We start from the raw sequence: 22,662 nt of genomic DNA, 5'->3' as shown, positions 1-22,662 counted from the left end.
CTTGGTTTTGGTAATGTAATTTATTATCTGCAACTATGAATTTCATGTAAGGAAAATCATAATATATCTGCCTTTTTGTGACTGGTTTATTCCTCTCAACATGATGTACTCAATGTTCATCTGTGATGTAGTATGCACCAGAAGTTCAATCCATTTTGCTGCTGAATAGTAGTCCATTTAGTATATAAATCACTTCAGGCAAAAAGAAGTTGCTTAGGGACTGGACATGTTCAGTTTCTTGATTTGGGTTCTGCTTCCATGAAATATATCCAATTTTTGAAAATTCATTGAGCTTGTGATATGGCACTTTTTCTTACATATTTTATAGTAGAAAATAGGAATTTTTAAAAGTCTCATCTTGAATATTCCTTGGTACTATATACTTGAATTCCATTCTTCCTCAATATTATATGGCTTTTGTGTTTGTAGGTTCAGCAGCTATTCAAAAATAAAAGGAGATGGCGTCCCTGACAATTTCCTGAGCTGTCATACCAACCCCAGACTCCATAATTGTAGAACTGTGATGTGTGTATAATAAACCAAAATTTCTTTATGCACTGTTTTTGTTGGGTTTTCTGTTACTTGAATCTAAATTCTATCCATAACTGAATTCACTGTTCTTGATACGTTTTAGAAATATTGTCACATTTGAGCTGCAAGGGGATAGAAAAAGAGTCAAATGTCACATGTATTTTGTAATAGTCACATAATGATATTACACTTTATTTTTTGATGGCTGCTGTACATGAAGAAATGCCGTGATTAACTGTAAAATAATAAGGCAAAATTCAAAAGCATGCCATAGGGGAACCAAATAGAGAAACTAAATGTGTCACTATACATAAGATAGTATAAAGTGGTCATGAAACCAGGAATATTCAGATATACTGTTAAAATCTTTTAGATGTACATGGAAGTATTTTGTGTTCAAGGAGAGTGATGTATATAACTTACTCCTCAAATGTATAGAAAATAGGCGGACATATAGATACCTAGAGAGATGAATGGACTGAAGGATTGATTGAAATTTGTGGCAAATGTGGCAAATTGTTATTATTTCTGGATCTGAGTACCTGGTGGGAGGGGCAAGTATGTTGGAGTTTGCTGTATTATACTTTGCAACTCTTCTGTGAGTTTGTAAGTATTTAAAAATAAAAAAAAACAAGGAAAACATCTTTAGAAAACAAAGAAGAATCATCTCAAATATTCACAAAAATATAAAACTTCAGGAATAGGGAATGGAAATTGGTAAATAATAAATGAGAGTAAAAATAGCTAAAATCTATTGATCCCACCATGAGGCAAGAATGGTTTTATGCCTTTCTGCATCTGTATATTTTCTTATTGTGTTCTTCAATGTTTTGGTCCAATTTTTCATCTTTTTCACTCTCACATCTAACAAGGAATTTATATTCTGGAAGAACTATTTCTATTTATGATTTATATCTATCTATATAGAAATTTTTATGTCTATGTATTTATCTACAGCTAGTATTTCTCTTCTTCCACATTTGCTTGAGATTTATTTGGGAATACAGACATGTGATTTAAAATTATGTTTTTCTAAATAATTAATGTCATCACTTTTTCATAACTTTAAAAAACCTCTCTAATGTAACTAAGAATTAAATATATTCAAGTTAATGTGAGAAACATAATATATCTTAAATCATGGTGAGCATCAAACTAAATTATAAAATTCTAGAGTTATACCCTTTAAAGTCATAAATAAAAGACTATCCCCATACTTTACATTATTTTCAAAATTGTCTGGAATTTCAAACCAATGCAATAAGATCTAAAAGAGACTTGGCTATTATGAATTATATATAAAAAGTATTATTTATAAATTATTTGAAGAAAATAGATGGATTTGACAAAAATCTTAAAAGTGATAAGAAAACCTAGGGAGTTAACATGACACAATAAATGCCAAAAACACTCAAAATATTTTCCAATGTAATTATAATATCAGGTATATGATAGAGGGAGGTATTTCATTCTTAATTACATTGAGCCTAAAATACTGTTAACAATAAAGGAACATAATATTCATGAACAACAACACAGGAAAGTTTATCAAAATGGTGTTTAAAAATCTAGAGGAAATTTCCTGTTACTGAAATAGGAACATGAACTTAATTCAACTTTTCATTAATTAATTTAGATCTTCAATGGAATCCTCATTAAAATTTCAATCATATCTTCCTTGTATGTGGCTAAGGGATATTTCTTATTTTTATTTTTGGTGCTTTATTTCATCCTTTCATATAACCATTTCTCAGGTAAGTTAACTTGGAAATAAGTTTTCAAAACCCTGGCAAAACCTGGTAATACAATATATTCTCTTTTTGTCAATGCAGGAGATATAGAATTGGACTTAAGGAGTAACCAAGGGAGAAGGCTGGAAATAAGGTTTATATGACTGAATTCACAAATCTAATAGCACTCCCCCTTTGTGATAATTCTGGTACTCAATTTATGAAATTGGTTTTCTTTAGTTCCTACTATTCACCTTTTTGTAATTGGCCCATCTTCCTTGTGCCCATTATCTACCACAATCCTTTATTCCTAACTTAGTTCCCTCTTCCCATCTTTTCTGTACTTCTTTATCCACAGAAATTATCTGTTTTACAGGAAGTACAGAATTACAATTATTCCCAGTTCAGAATGAATCTACAAGCCCTTTCGCATCCTTGCAGTACTCCCTGAACACAGCCTTTTTTTAGAAAGAACAAGCTGGACAGAAGTTCAAAATTAAACACAGACTTATTTAAAATCTTATTTTATTTAACTTCATAAATACTGGTATTCATTCAAACTGCTCACATAAATCCAATCCATCTAAAAAGGAAATGCAAAGTGCTTATAGCAGTGCCAGCACAGTTGGCATGGCCTATCCAAAATCTTCCATTAGAATGCAAAAAATTAAAATGTAGTTAAACCATGAACTAGGTGTTTCTATTCTTAAGACAACAAGAGATTTTCAAAATCATTTTGATTTTTAAAACCAATCAAATATCAGTCACAACAGGGAAGAACACATAGCTGATTTCTGATAACTGAGTCATGTTATCACCGAATATAATTTGTCATAAAAGGTTAATGGCATAATGCAGACTTTGGGATAGAGACTCTTGAGGAGTAATGGAAGTACCACCTGTGGAGAAATTCCCATGGGAGTTACCTGCCAAGGACCTCGTCCATTGCTAACTCCTCACCATGGCGATCAGATCTGAGGGCTGAGAGGATGATGTTCAAAGTTGCCCAAAAATTTTATAGGAAATTAGCAAAGGAGGTATTGTGAGTAATATTTGAGACACAATTTAAATATTAAACCTGAAGATGAGATCATGAGGACTTGAGCCTAATTATATTGCCTTCAACTTATTAAAGTTATTTTATATGTCTAGCCTTTTTCATAGGATGGTTGTGAGGATTAAGTGAGATCAAGTATGTGACAGTTAAGACCAGTATCTGTGTATCCAGTAAATAATATTTTCTTCCTCCTCCTCTCCATCTTAAAAGAATTGAAGTTAGTTCTTGAATTTTGGAAGTACTCTATGAATGAAAATAAATTGGTTTTTCTATCAGCATTCTTGCCAGCATGATTTTCAATTGTTCCTAAGAGGACATTTCCTTTTGTAAAACAAAAGTTTATACTGTCTGAAGTACACATGAGGTTCCATTTTTGTTCAGTATTTTCCTTCCTTTTCATTGGGAAAAGTTATTTCTCAAGAATGAACCTCCAGAAGATAACCACAACAAAAATATGATAATTTTTTTAAATGATGATTCAAAGGAAGGCTAGAAAATATGTCATATTTAGAAGACAGATGAAGGCCAATGCAGTATCTGAAGGGAATTGTTCTAATTATTACATTAAAAATTTCAATCTAGTAGCCATCAGGATCTTGAATAAATGCCAGGCCTTTCATTTTACCATCATCAGGTTTCTTCAAAAATTTGACTCCCAGTTCTTCAAATCCTTTACCAACACCATGTGCATCAGAAACAGCAATTCCAATGTGACCAACTCCTCAAGAGTCTGAATTGCCATTGTGATAACCCTGAGTTGCATCATCTTCAGTACCATTGTGTGTCAGCTCAAGTGTAGCTTTTATGGAGAATGACCATGCTGCTTTTTCATCTTCATCATTGTGGATGTCATTTTTCTCTCATAAGCCAAGAAATAGAGTGAAAATTTCATAGAGGGAAAATGTAATTTTTGAAGTAGCGTCATTCCAAGAATTCTGGTATAAAAATCTAATGACTTCTTAGGGTTTTTAATTCATAGCATGGTCTGCTGCAATAGAAAATCCTTGGTGCTGGGGTCAGCATCAGAGTAGCAATTGAGAGCAGCCTCATTGGTAAGGCCACTGGCTGCAGGCTGCAGCTCTGCCATAGCTGCACTGCTCTATCTCAAGATGGACACAGGAAACAAGAAGATACCAACACCCCTGTTGACCCTTGCTGCTTCCTTTTGCCTGTGGCTAAGTGATTTTTAATACATCCAGAAGAATAAGCTGGTGCCAGAAATAAAATTATTATAGAGCACTAGGTGACTTTTTATATTCAGCCTTTAAATATATTATGAAGACAGAGAATTACAAATGACTTGAAAATTTGAGAGTTTGCTCACTGTAAAAAAATAAAAATCAAGAAAGGGATGATCATATATAAGAATGTGATCCAAGAAGCACCGGAAGTTTAATTACTGAGTACAGGACTTCTATAGATGTATCAAAGAGAAAATATACTAATTCAAAATAGGGAAAAATGCACGTGCAAGTGTGGTGGGGATATGGGGACTCTGTACTTTCTGAATGATTTTCCTGTAAACTTACAACAGCCCTTATAAAAATGTTTAATTACAATTAAACAAATAATTATTTTTCATTAAACAAGACTTGGAGGAAATGTCTAAAAATGGGAGGTACATAACGAACATGCTACTTACATATGGTGGAATATTTTTAATCTCATGAGCATTGGACAATATTGGATAATGTCATCAGATTCTCATATGTGAAAAGAGGGTAGTCTTTAGTCTCCAGTTTTGTTGAAGTTATATAAGAAAAACTGTAATATAAATGAAATTTAAGCAATAATTAATGATTAGAGTGATAGTTTTTGTAGCAGTAGGATTTGTAAAGGCCCCAGAGAATATCACATGTACAAATGTTCAAAGGTAGAAGAAAGAAAGAAGGAAATTTCTAATGAGTGAAAAGATCTGCCCTTGAGTGGGGGAATTTCCACTCCAACAGCATCTAACCACAAGCTGAAGAGCAGTCACATTTTATTGTAGGAAGGGTGATAAGCAGACCCTATAACTTTGGATTCCAGGTTGCAAAAGTAACCACAATTTGTCAAAAAGGAGAACCAATTATTAGATAAATATATGGCTTCATGAGCTACTGACTTTAGGACATTACTGTCCATCAGGAGAATGCCATTTTAGAGTGATTCTCTGGTTCATTTACCCCTCATTCTGGGCAATACCCAGTCATCTCATGGCTTTCTTCTCCTGGGATTTGCAGAAGAGCAGGGTCTGCAGCCTCTTCTCTTTGGGTTGTTCCTGTCCATGTACCTGGTCATGCTCACAGGGAATCTGCTCATCATCCTGGCCATCACCTCAGACTCCCACCACCACATGCCCATGTACATCTTCCTCTCCAACCTGTCCTTTGCTGACTTTGGATTTGCCTCCATCACCACCTAAAAAATCCTGGAAAACATCCAGACTCAGAAGAAAGTTATCACCCTCACAGACTTTCTCACCCAGATATATTTTTCCTTTGTGTTTTGATGCCTGGACAGTTTACTCCTGACTGCAATGTCCTTTGACTGCTTCATAGCCATTTGACACCCCCTACCCTACATGATCACCAAGAAATCCCAACTCTGCTGGTTCTGGGGTCCTGGTGCCTCACTGTCTCAAGGTCTCTGCTCCAGACCTTGACCATGTTGAGGCTCTCCTTCTGCCCACACACAGAATCCCTACACTATTTCTGTGATTCTTCCAAAGTCCTGAAGCTCATCTGTTCTGACACCATCATCAATAACATATTCATGTACTTTGTGACTACTATTATGGGTGTTTTCTTCTCACTGGGATCATCTCATATACTGAGATCATTTCCTCCATTCTGAGAATTTCATGAGCTGGGGCTTATTACAGAGCCTTTTCCACTTGTGGGTCTCACCTTTTGGTTTTCTTCTTATTCCATGGCACTAGCCTTCAGATGTGCCTGATCTCTGCTGCCACATCATCCTCTAGGAGAAATCTGGTAGCCTCAGTGATGAACACTTTCATCACCCCCATGCTGAACCCCTTCATCTACAACCTGAGGAGCAGGGAAGTGAAGTGGGCTCTGGCAAGGTGCCTTTACAGGGTGACCAGCTCTCAGTGATGGGGGACACTCATGACTAGCAGGGTTCATGATAATGAGGATGAAAACAACATTTTAACTTCATCTGCACTGACAGGTTTTAAGGCAACTCTCCTTTGATGGTCCTTTGGGGATTTTTCTGCCCTCAGTAGAGTTCAAAAAGTTAACCCATGGGCTCCCTTTTTCACTTTATAATTAAAAATTTAAATTGTATAAGATAGAACTTGACACACTCTCAGTTACTTTTAGGGATGTTGTGACATTTTATGAATAGAAATTGTATCTCACACCTGCAATGTATATCCTTAAAAGTTCTGAGTTATGCCTCTTTTGGCAATGTCCTAAAGATTCATTTACAGGGATGTTTTCTGGATTGCCAGATTAAATTATTTTCAAAGATTACCACCTTTTCATCTGTTTTGCTTTCCTTTCATTAATAACTGATTTACTGAAATTTTCTGTTCAATCACAGTATGGATTTTATTAACAGGAGCACTATCTTATCCTTATTGCGACCAAAATGCCTAGTACAATTCTTGTATAATGTTTTTTTCTCAGTTAATATTGCTTGAAAAGAGTGAAAAATAGATAAGTGAGTAGTTAAATTTGAGGTAAAGTCTGACACTAAAAGTACAAATTTTCTGAACTAATAGCAAATTTTGTCTGAAAAAGAGCCTCAAATTCATTGAATGCTAATGAGGATGACACTCCTATTAGCCAAATTTGTTTAAGCATTTCAAACACATCTGATTTGATTTTTGCAATAAGTCTTTTATGTGCTTAGTTTCATATTTGTCTATTTATGGTTAAGGCAGTCAGAGCCTATAGTAATTAGGAGTCTAGCTCAAGGCCACGGGGCTGATGAAGAGGCAGAGTCAAGGTCAAGTCACTCTCTTAGGGGTTATGTGACATTGACCCCTGTCCAAGCTTATAGTAATAAAAGATAAACCTCAAAGTAGACAGGAGTTCTTCTGGCTTAAACTCCCACTTCTGAATGAATGCTCCTGATCAAGGAATTTTTGTCTCTTGGGGCTTCATTCTTACAAAATATTGAAACACGAATTTAGACCTCTCAGCCTTAACCCTTCCCTTGGTCAAGTCACATTCAATGGAAAGTTCTTGAGTTTTCCTATTTTATTGCCTCCTCACCATTCCAGGGTTGTTTTTATTTTATTTGACAAATTAACATTGGGAATATTAGATTTCCATTATATTTTAAGGTGAGGCTGTTTGATTGTTATGAAGTTGAGCCTTTTCCATGTTTAGGATTATTTGTATTTTTTCTTTCTGAAATGTTGCTTCACCACCTCTCATAATTATTCTTTTGAAATATCATGATTTAACAATAATTTATGTCTACCTTGTTACACTTCATACTGTGCAGTCTGTCCTAATTGTTCACCCTAGTTTTTGATGTGCTTTTAATTTATAATGTTTTGACATGCAGTTTCTTAATAAATGTGAGTTAATCAATTATGTTACCAGTTCTTGTTTTGTGTTTCTCCCATCTCAGTTATGCTCAAAAAGTAAGCTATATTTCCACTAGAAATCTTATGCAATTTTACATTTTTCTCCATATTCAATTATCATAGGAACTACTATTAATATATGAAGGCAAACTTATTTTTCCTTCAATAAATATCTAATTTACCTAAAACCATTTCTTCCTATATCTTTCATTGACTACAGGTTTTTTTCTCTTAATTTTTAATTATCTTAAAAGCATGTCCATAGCATGCTCCAAGAATGCCACACAGCAAGGGCTTTCTACCCTGTCAAACAGAGAATGTCAGAAAGTGAAAGAAAACTTTAAATATTTAATGGTTTAAAAATTACATAGTTCTCTGAAATTTCTATAAAACCAATAATCACCAGTTATCTATCATTTGTTTCAGAGTAGAAATAAAATGTAATGAATGTCTACCACAAATCATACTTTTCTAAAATGAAGTTAAAAGCTTACAGCAGAAACAAAAATAATTATTTTTCTAGAAAGTATATTTTGGAATTTTTAAGTAATATTAAAGGAGAAGATATCAAATTTAAATGATGTTCAGGGTTTTACTTCCTATTTTCAGACAGAAATCTTTGATTTTAGTGGTTTCAATCTGACTTTGGTCATAGGAAGCATAATGACATTGTGGTTACAGAGTTTCAGTCCTAACAAAGCTAGTGGGAAAAGTGCAGTGTTTGCTTTTTTCTTAGAAGTGGAGTCCAGCCAGTACTAAAATGTATCAAAAATGAGGTCACATAGTTCCAAGTAGTTGTTTAATATGGTACTTGACTTACTTTATATAGACCTTTCCTCTTTCACTTATTTAACATTTTTATTAACTTGCCACATTTCTCTAAATATCAATAAATATATGATATGAGTGAAAAGTAAATTTATCCTCTTTTCTTTGATTTCATTAGGATTTATCAAACGTGGTTACATCTTAAATTCTTTCCTTCCTGAAAAGTTACATATTCAATATAAATGTAGAGCAACTGTATCATGAGTTATATCCTAAACATTTTCCTAAATGTAGAAAAGCTGAAAGTTAAATTTACAAAAAAATGGTTAGTAAAGAAGTTCTTCCATATTTATCTCTTTAAGAAACCCATGATGCCTTTCCTTGGTTTTAAGTATAAAAAAAAGGCAGAACTCAGTCCATTTTCATGATATACCAGTGCAGTATTGCTTAGTTCTATTTCTATAAGCCATTCTGAAATCAAATTTCCATTTATAACATCCACTAAAAGAGAAGAAATTTTTGTCTGGAAAAAAAATTGAGAAGGGCTAAATTTAGGCCAACAAAATATTTGAGGAAAGATGTATCATAATACATGGAGGTGATAAAAAGCAACTAATTTATAATGAAATCCCTTCTTGTGAACACCTCTGTTGCTTCTTCTCATATTTGGAAATGTTACCTAAGTTTTAAAAATTCTTATCAAAAATGTTATACCATAAATAATGTAAAATCAGTCTATTTTAGCTAGAAAACCTTTAGCTGTTAAAGAATTATATTATTTTATTCATAAGGCAAAAGGTAGAGGCATTCTATTCTCTTGATGCTGAACTAAAAATTCCACACATCTGGCACATGGGTTTCAAAGAAAAAACAAACACAGAAGCACCATTGTACTCTCGTTATGTTTCCTTTTCTGATTTTTCAAGTCACCCAAAACTTCATTTGCCATTGGCAGCTGAATGTCTCCACTGTGTTAACATTTGAAGGCATTGGGAATTGGGTACCTGCAGACCTTCATCATCTTTCAAAAATAAAGAAGCCTTTCTTCTATTCTTCTGAACATGATCTTCCTTCATTTTCTCCAAAGTTTCTATTGCAGCCAAGAAATCAGCTTCATTATTGGCTAAGTTGTTTAAGCTTGAAACAGCATTGAAGAGTTTTCTTTCACCCAGGGCTTCCTTTACTCCTTCTTTCTGGAAAGACTGAAAAAACTGAAAAAACATTCCTACAGAACTCCAGGCCATGAGGGTGGGTGGGTTCTACAGACTGAGTGACAGCAATTAACAAGACCTTTCCAGGATGGCACAGCATGTTATACTCACTGAGGTCAGCATGTACATTCATTATCTAACTGCTCTATCAGATGAAGAGTTTGAGAGTAGGCTTCTTTCATTTCTTCACTAATGAATTTTAATTCTTTTAATTCAGGGGCTGGAACTTGATCATGACCAACATAAGACATAACTAAAACGTGTTTCTTGAGCAGCGCAACTGTTTGGCAAGGAATTCCAGCTCTCTGCTTTCTTGTGAGGTTATGGATTTCTTTTTCTGCCCACATGCAGATGATCTTATGCGGATTTAATTTGCTGAAGTGATCTTTAAAGCTGAAATCATCTTTAATACATTCATCACAATTCTTAAACTCTTTAAGAGTTGTTCTGACTATTTTAATGGCACATTTCTGTATGTAAAACTTCACTGTCTTACTTTGCCTCCTACATGCTCCCTCCGTATGCATTAAAGACAACAGATTCCTTTCCTGTACTAATACAGCCAGTGATTGTCTCCACTGTTCCACAGTTGAGCAATTTATACATAATAAACTGCTTTTCCACAGTGGAATGCTCCTTTTTCTCATGGAGGTGGCCACTTTGGCATTCTTCTGAATAGGCATATAATTTTAAATCACTGAAAACATGGTTTGATAGTTTTAAATCTATTCTAATTCCATCTCCTACCTGAAACCCAGTTGCAAAATTTTCCATTCTGTTTTATTCTTTCTCCCACATGCTACTTCATCATGTAAAGTGGTGGTGCCTTTTCCTTTTCTGTGAGCAGCCACCTTCCGGGATTTGGAGCTGCAGCCTGCCCTTGAGTTCCCCCCGCCCATCGAGTGGTGCAAAGATGGCGCCCACATCCTGCTTCCGCTTTGTGAACCCTCTGTATTCACCAATCATGCTTGTGTGCGTGGCGTTAGCCCATTGGATACACGCAAGGTTTATAAGAAAGTTCCCGGGCAAAGCTCGGGGAGACAGCCCACAAGGAGCCGTACCTGACGGCCGCATCGAGGTTGTTCTCCCCCGAGGTGTCTCGCCCCGGGTGGAACCTGTAAAGATGATGATTGCCTAGTCCCATTAAAAGTTTATCTGCTTTACCACCGCGAGTCCTGAGTGATCACAAGTGCTCCGGGTAAGACGTTGTCCGCACCCTCTCTCCCCTTATCTCTCTGGTCCCCATCGCCGGCCGACCGAGGACTCGAGGCGGGGCGGGGCGGCGCCGGACACTTTTCCAATAAAACTTTTTTGGGAGTAGGAACCAGATTTGCTGGGATGTAGAAATCACCAGTCAACCTCATCTTCAGAGCTACCATTGTCTTCATAAGGATGAAATTTTGGAAATTTTCAAAGGAAATGTAAACTATGCTATCTCCATTGAAATATTTTTCTTCACACCAAAGCTATGAATTTCTCCATGAAATTCCATCTGTAGTATATGAGCCAGCATTAGGTCGCTGGAAGTGTCAATGTTTTCTCTAGTGATAAATGGTCCTTCACCAACAGCATCTTCAGGAAAAGCTGTAGCATCTTCTTCTAATTGCAATTGTTTAGCCAACTATTCACTCATTACATCAGCCAAGGAACAAGGTATTGCATTTTGAGGGATAGCCCATGGATGCTTGCTGGGTCCCCAGGGTACTGTGGGCCTGGGCACAGGTGATGCAAATCTGATCAGACCCATGGGGAGAAGAAGCCAGTGACAAAAAGAGGGCACATAGTTTGCAGAACCAGGAAACAGAGTCTGCCAAGAGGGAAACAGGTGGTGGGGCAGGAGCAATGGACTGCCAGTGCTGGAGCTGGTGGCAGTGGTAGCTCACAGGTTTTAATGCCTTTTTTCCCTTGCAATTTTATTGAGATATAGTCACATGTGATACAATAATCCAAAGTGTGCACTCAGTTGCTCACAATATCATTATTTAGTTGTGCATTCATCACCACAAGTTTTGATCACTTTTTTTAAACAAAAAATAATAATAATAATTAAAATAATTTAAAAAAAGTAAAAAAGAACACCCAAAACAACTCATCCCCAATATCCTCCATTTTTCAATTACTTTTTTGCCATTATTTTTCTACTCATCTCTCCATATACTGTGAGTGTGACCTATAAAGTTTTCACCATCACAGGTCACAACTTATAAATTATATACTCACCTTCAAGAATCAAGAAGTGTGAGACACAAGGTTTTCACATTCAGAGGTGTGCTGGTTTGTATATATCATATCCCCCAGGAAAAGCCATATTCTTTAATGCAATCTTGGGTAGAGAGATTAGTGGTGATTAGATAGAAATTCTTTGATTGAGTGTTTCCATGGATATATGACTCAATAAACTGTGAGTGAAATGTCTGGATAATTTCCATGGAGTTGTTAACCCTTCCATTCAGGGTGTATGCTAATAGGATCACTGGGGTCTTATAAAGGAATTTATAGACAGAAGGACATCAGAACAACTGAGAGTGGTATTTTGAAGAGGAGCTGCAGCTAAGAGAGGACAAAATGCCCTAAGACCAACATTTTGGAAAATGTCATTTTGAATCACAACCTGGGGGCAAGCAGGAACCAGCCACATGCCTTACCAGCAAATAGAGGTTTTCCAGATGACATTGGCCATCCTACAGTAAAGGTAATGGATTGTTGATGCCTTACCTTGGACAAAAATGCCTCAATAGGAACATTTTGGAGAAAGCCTTTTTGAAACACAACCTTGGAGCAAGCAGATGCCAGCCACATGCCTTCCCAGCTAACAGAGGTTTTACAGACACCACTGGTCATCCTCCAGTAAAGGTACCTGACTTTTGATGCTTTACCTGGGACACTTTATGGCCTTAAGACAGTAACTTTGTAACCAAATAAACCCCCTTTATAAAGGCCAATCCATTTCTGGTATTTTGCATTCTGGCAGCATTAGCAAACTGGAACAACAGGTGACACCTTATAAATTATATTGTTATACCCTCTTCTTCAACACTCAGTGCTACTGGGTTGCAGTTCAGGTATTTACTTCTAGCTATTCTAATACACTACAGAGTTAAAAGGGATATTTATACAATGGATAAGAATAACCTCCAGAATGACCTCTCAACTCAATTTGAAATCTCTCAGCCCCAGAAACTTTACTTTGTTTCATTTCACTTATCCCTTTTGGTCAAGATTTTCTCAATCCCACAATGCCAGGTCGGTGATCATCCCCAGGAGTCATGTCCCATGTTGCCAGGGAGATTTACACCCCTGGAAGTCATATTGCAAGCAGTGGGGAGGGCAGCAAATCCACCTGCCAAGTTGCCCTACTGAGAGTGAGGCCATTCAATGTCTTTTTTGATATAGCAATTCATTATTTAATTTGTTTGTTGCATTCTTACATCATATCACTCTGACAGATGTGTCTGCTTTCTTCCTCAACATTTAAGGTACATTTTGATTACATTGGACCCACAAAAATAATCCAAAATATTTTTTATCTAGCATCACTTTATAAACAACTTTAATTCCATCTGCTCTTTTTATTCTCATTTGCTTGGTAGTTTTACTTACTCCTGGGTTCAAGGGATTAGGGTGTGGACATAGTGGAAGGCCATTATTCTACCTAATGTGCCATGTCAACCAACTTTGCCTAAGATATGGAAGACAAAATCTTAGGTGGTACTTCTAGCTAAACGTGTATTTTCCAGATTAAAAAAAAAAAATCAGTTTCACCATATAATGTTGTTTAAAAGAAGCCAGACAAAAGAGAACATACTTTATATGGTTCCATTTATAAAAGTCAAATTGTGAATATAATTAATAACACTGAAGTCTATGCATTAAGATTATTGAAATAAAAGCTTTCCTGATAAGAAGATAGCTGATAGACTCATAAAAAATAAAACACAAAAGTATTCTATATTGATAGAATTATGGATAATCATGACCCTGTGCAAGGGAGGGTGATAGGATTCAGGCACACAGGGAGCTTTTGGGGCTCATCATGTTCTATGTCTTAGAATGGCTTTTGGGTTCATGAAGTTTTAGGTGGCAAAAATTCACTGAGCCTGTGATATGCCATTTGTCCATAAATACGTTATATTTCAGTAGAAGATGTTTCACAATTATCCATCTGTCACACTATTTGTACTACACACTTGATTCTTATTCCAGCCTTCCTGAATAAGATATGGATTACTTGCCTGCATGTGCAGCTTGTGTTTTGATACCATGAGAATGAAAACAAAATGATGAGAACAGTTTGTGAATACCTGGTTCCCAGCAATAACACTGAGTTTCTGTACTAGCCCTGGACAACCTAACCTAAATCTGAGAAGTGTAGATTAGTAAAGGCTTTATTCTGTGATACACTGTTTGGTTTGGGCTTTCTTTCATTGGAGCTGACTGTCATCTCAAAATAAATTCACCATTCTTGCTATAGTTTTGATGTTTTCCAACTATACTTATTGAAGGATTGCTTGGGCTTCCTAAAATGATTATATCCCCATGTATTTTATGATAATAGACAAATGTTTAAGATTTTCATTCTTAAATTTCATCCATTACTTCTACAATGGGAGAAAGTCCTTAAAAATTATGAGACCTCAAGGGAGATTTACTAATACAGAGAAAAATCCAATAATGTGTCTAGAGTTACTCACGAAGAGCAACATAGGAAGAAATGGCCATGGACCTTGTGTTCAAAGACACATAAAGCTGACTGAGGTACTAGAACATCATCACATGCCTTCAATGCTGGCAATCATATATGTGCTGAGATTCATATCTCTATTCAGTCCTCACATTTAGGATGGGAACAAGTACCAGGAAAATGAACCTAATACCTCAAAGCTCCATTCTTTTTCTAATTCCTAGTTCACTGTTGTTCATTTGCATTTCAAATATCCCATCTCCCAGCAGCATCCAACACTGCTGGCTAACAGTAATGGAACAGAAAAATTTGCACATATGTTAGACTAAAGTAGATGAAACCACAGGCAATATGGACAAGAGGACATTAACATGTGAACAGTGAAGCATGGAGTCCTATCTCTGCTCATCTATGAGACAGACGTGAGGTCCCTGGATGCAATGAGTTATCTGGAAAGAAAGGGTATTTCTTCTTAGCCTAGGAATGGTGAGCTTGAGAGGAGTGGCAGGTAGGGAATATTTATATCTGTGAGAGTTTTGATGGTCTAGAGTAGAAAATCAATAGCTTCTCTTTGAACATATACTTTAACACTCACTTTCTTCTCCAAGTCATTCATCCAATTGGTGATAAAAGAATTAGAAAAATCATGTTTTAAGGCTTAGTCATTGAAATAGTACAATAAAATTTAATTGTATTGACATGAATCCCTGTGGTAGACTGTTAAAATGTCATCAGTCTTCCAGCTTTCTCAGGACCCAGTATATTTTGCAATATGACTGTGAAGCTCAACTCCTGAAGAGATTGTCTCTTTATCCACCTTTGAATCCAGGTGGGATTGTGGATGTTTTATTTGCCAGATTCGTCAGTCCACTTCAGAAGTCTTTGGTGTGTTTCTGAATGTCACTCTTGGAATTTATCAGTCATGTGTAAAAGAACAATCTAGCCTGCTGAAGGATGAGAGGACATGTGGAGGAGAGGCCAGTTTTCCCTGTTAAAATCACCACTGCCCAGCTTATAGCAAATCATTCCACCAACGTTGAGAGAGTTTACCCAAGAAGGTCAAAGCAGCCCCAGCCAACTCAATACTTATCACAGACTCATTAGGAGGCAGAATAAATCAAAAGAATTTGAAACCATAGACTGCCCTAAAGTAGTAAAATCAGCTTCTTAATTCATTTACATTTTTCCTTTTTTAATTCAATTTTACTGAGATATATTCACATACCATGCATACCATACAGTCATACAAAGTGTACAAATCAGTTGTTCACAGTACCATTATATAGTTGTGTGTCCACAATCAAAATTAATTTTTGAACATTTTCATTACCACACACACAAAAATAATAAGAATAAAAATTAAAGTGAAAAAGAACAATTGAAGTAAAAAAGAACACTGGGTGCCTTTTTTTTGTCCCCATTTTTCAACTCATCCATCCATACACTGGACAAAGGGGAATGTGGTCCAAATGGCTTTCCCAATCACATTGTCACCCCTCATAAGCTACACTTTAATCAATCATCTTCAAGATTCATGGGTTATGGGTTGTAGTTTGATAGTTTCAGGTATTTACTGCTAGCTATTCCAATTCATTAAAACCTAAAAAGGGTTACCTATATTGTGCATAATAGTGCCCACCAGAGTGACCTCTCAGCTCCTTTTGGAATCTCTCTGCCACTGAAGCTTATTTCATTTCATTTCACATCCATCTTTTGGTCAAAAAGATGCTCTCCATCCCATTATGCCAGGTCTAGATTGCTACTTGGGAGTCATATTCCATGTTGCCAGGGAGATTCACACCCCTGGGTGTCCAATCCCACATAGGGGAAGCCATTTACTTTTGGGTTGTCTTGCTATGGAGCAATAGTTCATTGACACAACACACAGCATTAACAAATATGTGGTTATTTAGATAAGGCTGCTGCTTCCTACTGTTTGCATCCCTCCAGACATTTGAAGGAAGCATTGATGATAACCAGATACTAACGTTTACTTCAGACAAATGTCCTTAATGTGACCTAAAATAATGTTGACTTTCAGATAACTAGGAGTGTTTGGAAGGACTTATGTGGTAGTACATGTATAACTGGTGACCCTGAATCAGGTCTCTCCATGGCCAGAGGAATTCTGTGTGCTTGAATCTAAACATTGGTATCAATCAATCATCCTTAGATCATGAGGTCTGAGAAAATGTTGATGATAATTGAGATAAAGGAATGATAATGTAAACGGAAAATTTGTTCACACACTTGACCTGTCTTGTTTTTATAATATCTGGAAAAAGGGCAGACACTTTGCTTGGAGCAATAGAAGCAACCACATTTGTAGCATTAACAGAAGTTGTCAAGCAGAAGCAACAATATGAGCCAAAAAATAACATAGTGCACATGACATAGTTCTGCACACCAATGAACATAATGTGGGTGTCCCTCTTCAAGGTGTCCTCTTCTGATATCTCTTTTATCTCAACCACAATCCCAAAGATGCTGGTGAATATTTGGACATGGATAAAAGTCATTTCCTATGTAGGCTTTTTCACCCAGGTTTTTTTTTCATAGTCTTTGCAGTGTTGGAAAACTTCTTGGCTGTGATTACCCATGACTCCTTCATGGCCATCTGTCATTCTGAGCACTACATGGTCTCTATGAACTCTCAAATCTAAGTCCTGCAAGTTCTTGGGACTTGAATAATGACTGCCTTGAATTCCTTGGTAGAAAACTCAATGGTGTTGCAACTCTCCATTTGTGCATGCTTGGAAAAATCCTCTTTTTTGTGAACTTAATCAGATGGTCCAACTTGCCTGTTTAGAAACTTTCTTCAATGACATACTGATTTAGTTTGCAGCAGGGCTGCTGAAGGTGGGTCTGTTTACTGGATCATTTTGTCTTACTCTAAGATTGTTTCCTACATATCTGTAATCTCATCAGCTCAGGGGAAGTATAAAACATACACCACCTTTGTGTCTCACCTCTCAGTGGATCCTTATTTATTCTTCAAACCTAGGGATAAACTTTAATTCTTCTGGTACACAGAACACACATTCAAGTGCATCAGCCTAGTGATGTTCTCTATGGTCACACACATGCTAAACCCCCTTATCTACAGCCTGAGGAATAAAGATATAAAAAGTTCTCTGAAAATATTCTTTGGAAGGAAGTCTTAAAAGCATCATTATTTAGGGGATGTGGAAGTGTTTTTTATTTCAGTGCTCCAAGACAAATCCAGAAATTATGCTTTTTAATCAAAATATGGGAGCAAGAAATATCTATTTCTATTCAAGTCACAGAATTTCAATATGTTTTGTTTTAAGCAACTTTTTAGTTAAGTGTCTCTGTCTCTTAAACTGTAAACTCTTTTTTCTCTTTGTCAATTTTCCCACTTTTCCCATGTTTTCCTCAATCTTGACTGAGAAACAACTTGGACCTTCAAACATGTCACAAGAAGAAGTGATTTACTGAAGAATATTATTTTCTCATTTGACCTTTAAAATCACAATCAAGTTTTTCCTTTTTTCACTGAAAAAGTGGCGGTGATTTGTCATACCCTTATGGAAAAAAACACCCATGTCCTCTAAGTCTGTTTGTAAAATTTTAATGAAAAGGACAGTGCAGCTCCTCACTTTTGTGTCTGTCATCCCATTGTGTATTTTTACATTAAAATATCTTTTTAGTAATGCTGATGTTCACATACTCATGCTTCTCAAATTAGGTCATCTTTTTTTTCTTAATACTCCTTGTTAAGATCCTGTTCTCTTCTTCAGCTCATTGTCATCAGTGCTTGGCATGGATACTCTCTGCATAGGGTACTACAGGAAACATTGTTTATCCAGTATATGACATTCAAGGGGGGTCCAGGAGGAGAAAAATTTGGCAAATATATGATATTTTATGGCTACATAATCACAGATTGTCCCAAATACAATGAAGGAAAATTTTCTAATATGCTTTGCTTTACCAAAGAGAGATTTATCGTTCATGATGTGGTTACATGGACAGGAACAGCCCAAAAAGGGAAGGTTGTAACTCCAGTTCCTCTGAAAGCACCAGAAAAATAATTCCTGAAATTAGAATTGCATTTCAGGATTTCATGTGGCTGATGTAACTAGGACAAAAGATAAAAAGGAGAATGACTAATTTTACTGCATAGTGGCATTACAAGTCTTGTGGAAATGCTATAATTTCTATTTACATTCAATAATTTATTTTTATATTTTGTTCTTACATCTGATAATTAGGGACTTCAAGTGCCAAAATGATGAAGAATTTCTGTCCTACTCTTGGACATTTCTTTATTTCAAGGAGTTTTAAAGAGAGCCAAAGTGCTAGGAAGTGTCTAGGCAGTGAGAACACAGTGCTGAGACACAAGACCCAGAACCTGATGGTGGAGAAGAATGCAAATAAATAAAAAAAAAAAAAATCATCACAGGTCAACATGTAACATTTTAAAAATGGAAACAAGAGCTGGTTAAAAGGAGACAGTGATGGGAGGGTGCTATTTTTTTTTTACTGGTATTCAAGCAAGATCAGCAGACAGGGTGATATTTTCACAGAGGCTTCTGTGATGAGATGTTGGGAGACATGGAAAGCTTGGAGAATCATGTGACTGGGTGAGAGACTAACCAGGGCAGAGGCCCTAGGGGAGGGCTTATTTCTGATAATGAAGGTCAATGAGTAGCCATTATATTCAGGAGAGAGCAAGAAAGAGACTAAATCATGATGTCAGAGAAGTTTTGAGAAGGAGGTGGCCTTGCTGCTAAGAGTCCCTTAGTCACATGTTGTACTTCTTCTCTTTTATTAGATTGGTCTCTCAGGATTCACACAAATAGAAATGAGTATGGTCTTTGCATCCAAATATGGATTTGCATTGTGGGGTCTGTATTATAAAGAATGTATTTTGGGAAATGAGCCAAAGTACTCCTCCTCTGAGCACACCAAACACAAGCAAGAACTTACACATGTACACACACAGCATACCACAGCCTTCTTGACCTTGACTATGGCCTCCCTGACCTTGAACTTGACTTTCACCTTTACCAGCATGCCACAGATTTAAAGATCAGCACTTCACACACCTGCTTCCCTGTGTCAGGCTTTCTTCCACTGGTGCAATTGGAATTTGCCTCTCCATGCCATCAAGAAAACTCCACCTCCTCCTCAGGGATGCCTGGAGTAAATTCTTTGTGAAATTTTTCTTTTTACATTCCACAGGAAGATGACAGCTTCTTTCCTGCACTTAATTTGGATAGAAAGTTCTATGAAAAAGTTTTGCTTTTACTGACCTCCATATCTTTTTGCCCTGCTACACTGGGAAGGCCTTGAGGGATGTATCACCATTATACAAACTTAGTTCACAGATAATTAAATACACAGTTTGAATGAATACAAGAATGTGGTTCCACAGCAAATTTCAACTGAGTGAAAGAGAATAAGCATGGATGTTTAGAATTGTGTGGAGAAGATATTAGGAGCATAAATATCATCTTTTGAGATGCTTTATCATTAATGAGTCAAAATGATTATTTTTTCCCAATTAGGAAGTAATGGTAGAGCTCCATAGAAAATATCAGAGGGGAACCAACATAGTATTTGTACAAACAAAATTATTTCTCCAAGATCTTCTTTTGGGTGTGTTTGTGTCTGTGTGTGCATACAAAAGTGCATTGTGGATCACAACATAAAAAAGCTATCATACTCCAGGAAATGGGCAACAACTTTGGAAACCACTTCACTAAAGGCAAGAAAAGTTTAAAAAGAAGGCTATTAGTTAATGGGTAATATGATCCTATGGTTAGAGCCAAATGGAAGCGCAAGTTTGAAATGAGAACATGCAGCCAGTGTGGGAGCCAAGGCTCCTCCAGACTCAAGGGCCACAGATATACCATGTGTTCTGATGCTCCTGCCTTGTCATGATCTTCACATCTTGCCCTGATCTACCTGTTATTTTTGTGGTTGTCCCATATTTATTAGATCACTCTGATTTTCATATGGTCCAATAGTGGATGAACCACATCCCTTTTTCACTTTTCTTTCCTGACATTCTTTTTTTTTTTATTATTCTTGGGCTCTGGGTTTTCATCCATTTTTTAACTATCCAAATGGACACTATACAGTCCTCATTTTGCATCACATAAAATATGCAAAGGACATCCCTAAACATGCTTTTTAAAAACAGCACAGGCATTAACCATCTATTACTTGGATTTGTCTTTCTTGCTCTGATGTATCTCTGAACACATTTTCTCACATGCACTTATTTCACTGAAATCTGACTTCTCCAGTACAAAGTTAAGTTCAAATGAGCAGAGAGCACATCAGCCTTGTTCACATTTGTGTATTCACAGAGGTTTCTGAGTATCTGTGCATTTATATAGAAACAAATTTTAAGCACATTGCAAATAAATACATTCATTTAGTCAAACAAGGAAACTAAGCTGGGTGAGCTCTTGCCTCTGGGCTGAGCTTCATTGACCTCAGATGACCTCAGATAAAAATTCTTGGCATCTGTTCTTCCTGACATTATCCTTCAGCTACTACCTTATTCACCAGCCTTCCTGTATGGTACTTCTGAGAGGAAGGTCTCCCTATGAAAATATGAATTCTTTTCTTGGTGGTTGGTGATGAAGACTGAAGCTTGCCCTCAGAGAAGACAGCATGAGGGAGTCAGATATGATCCCCCAGCCAAATTTAGGTCCTCAAAGAAACACCTAAGTCCCATCCTGCCCAAGATTGCACAGCATGATGGAGAGCAGCAGAGAAAAATACTTAGAGCCTTCCTTTATCTTCTCTTTAGTAGATTTCCCTATGTCATTCATTAGAACATAACCTTGCTATTTCACACCTGAGCCGTCTTTTCCCTTTGAGACACTGGTTAGGAGAGAATGGAAATGGTCCCCACTCACTCTGTTCCCACGAGACCAGGTTGCATCAGGTGAGTCCAGTGTTATCACTTCTCTTTCTCATACATTCTTTTGCCTTGCATAAGCACAAACCTTCCAACATTTTTCCCATCTTCTGAAATAAATTTTTCACCGTGACTAATATTGATGAAGCCATATTACTTAGTCCCTTGGAACGCAAAGCATTGACTTGTGTGTGGGCCCAGCCTCTGTTGTTCTCTCTAGATGATTGATTTTCCCTCTTTAACAACATGGAGAACTGTGCTCCTTGGTTAGGAAACCATAAGCAGTCCACCCCTTGGCTTAATGATGCTTTTTTGCAATCAATTATGAATGTCCTGCCTGCAATTCAAGTTAAAAAAGCCACTATGTATCTCTTTTATAAAATTTTCATTAATCAAAATATGTATATTTCTATCATTTTATGGAACATTACTTGAGCTTAGCACCTTTAAAGGGATTATCTTGAATTCTTACAAAAATCAAATCTATAAGAGTGGTACTACAATAGTTACAATTTTACATTTGTAAGGCAAGAAATATTGTACACATTTTATCACTGGTTTCTTGTATATCATATGGCTTTTCATCCTTCATTTCCTCCAATGCTGTTTTCATTTGTGTGTAGAAGATCTACTACAGTGATTCAAATTGATCCCCTTCTCATTTCCTTTTTTGCATATATTTTAGATATATTCTTTGTGGTCACCAAGGTGTTAATATTTAATATCCAAAATTTATAACACAATAGTATGATACAATGTCAACATAACTTCAAAGGCACAAACTGTCCCTTCTATATCCATCCACCTCCACTCTTAATGTTTTCCTATAAATTACTACCTTTTATATATGTCATGTTTATATACATAGAAATATGGTGATTTCTTATACATTTGTATTTTTGACAATGTGAGAAATGAAAATTCTGGTACAATAATACTGGTATTTGTATTTACTCATGTAGTTACATTTACCTAGATCTTTATTTTTTCAGATGGCTCTGAGATACCATATGGTGTCCTTTATTTCAACCTGAAATATTCACTGTATCCCTTTTGGTAAGGCAGATCTAGTGTGGATGAACAACTTCAACTCCTTTTTATGTGGAGAAGACTTAAACTCACCATATATCACTAGGCAAAAAACAAGCATGTATCTCTATATCTATTTTTGTTTAGTGTGCTACTCTTCATTCATCTTTAAAATGATAAAGTACAGGAATCACTTATCAGAGTTTCTAGC

The 22,662-nt window shown here is 36.2% G+C and overlaps 2 pseudogenes; both read right to left on the bottom strand.

Moving 5' to 3' along the window:
• Positions 1-611: 611 nt before the first annotated feature.
• On the bottom strand, positions 612-4,408 carry LOC119525571 (annotated as a pseudogene).
• A 5,159-nt stretch (positions 4,409-9,567) lies between these two features.
• On the bottom strand, positions 9,568-10,523 carry LOC119525570 (annotated as a pseudogene).
• Between the last annotated feature and the right edge of the window lie 12,139 nt (positions 10,524-22,662).

Source organism: Choloepus didactylus (assembly GCF_015220235.1).
Source record: "Choloepus didactylus isolate mChoDid1 chromosome 25 unlocalized genomic scaffold, mChoDid1.pri SUPER_25_unloc2, whole genome shotgun sequence".
Lineage (NCBI taxonomy): Eukaryota > Metazoa > Chordata > Mammalia > Pilosa > Megalonychidae > Choloepus > Choloepus didactylus.
This window is presented reverse-complemented; position numbering and strand designations above follow the sequence as displayed.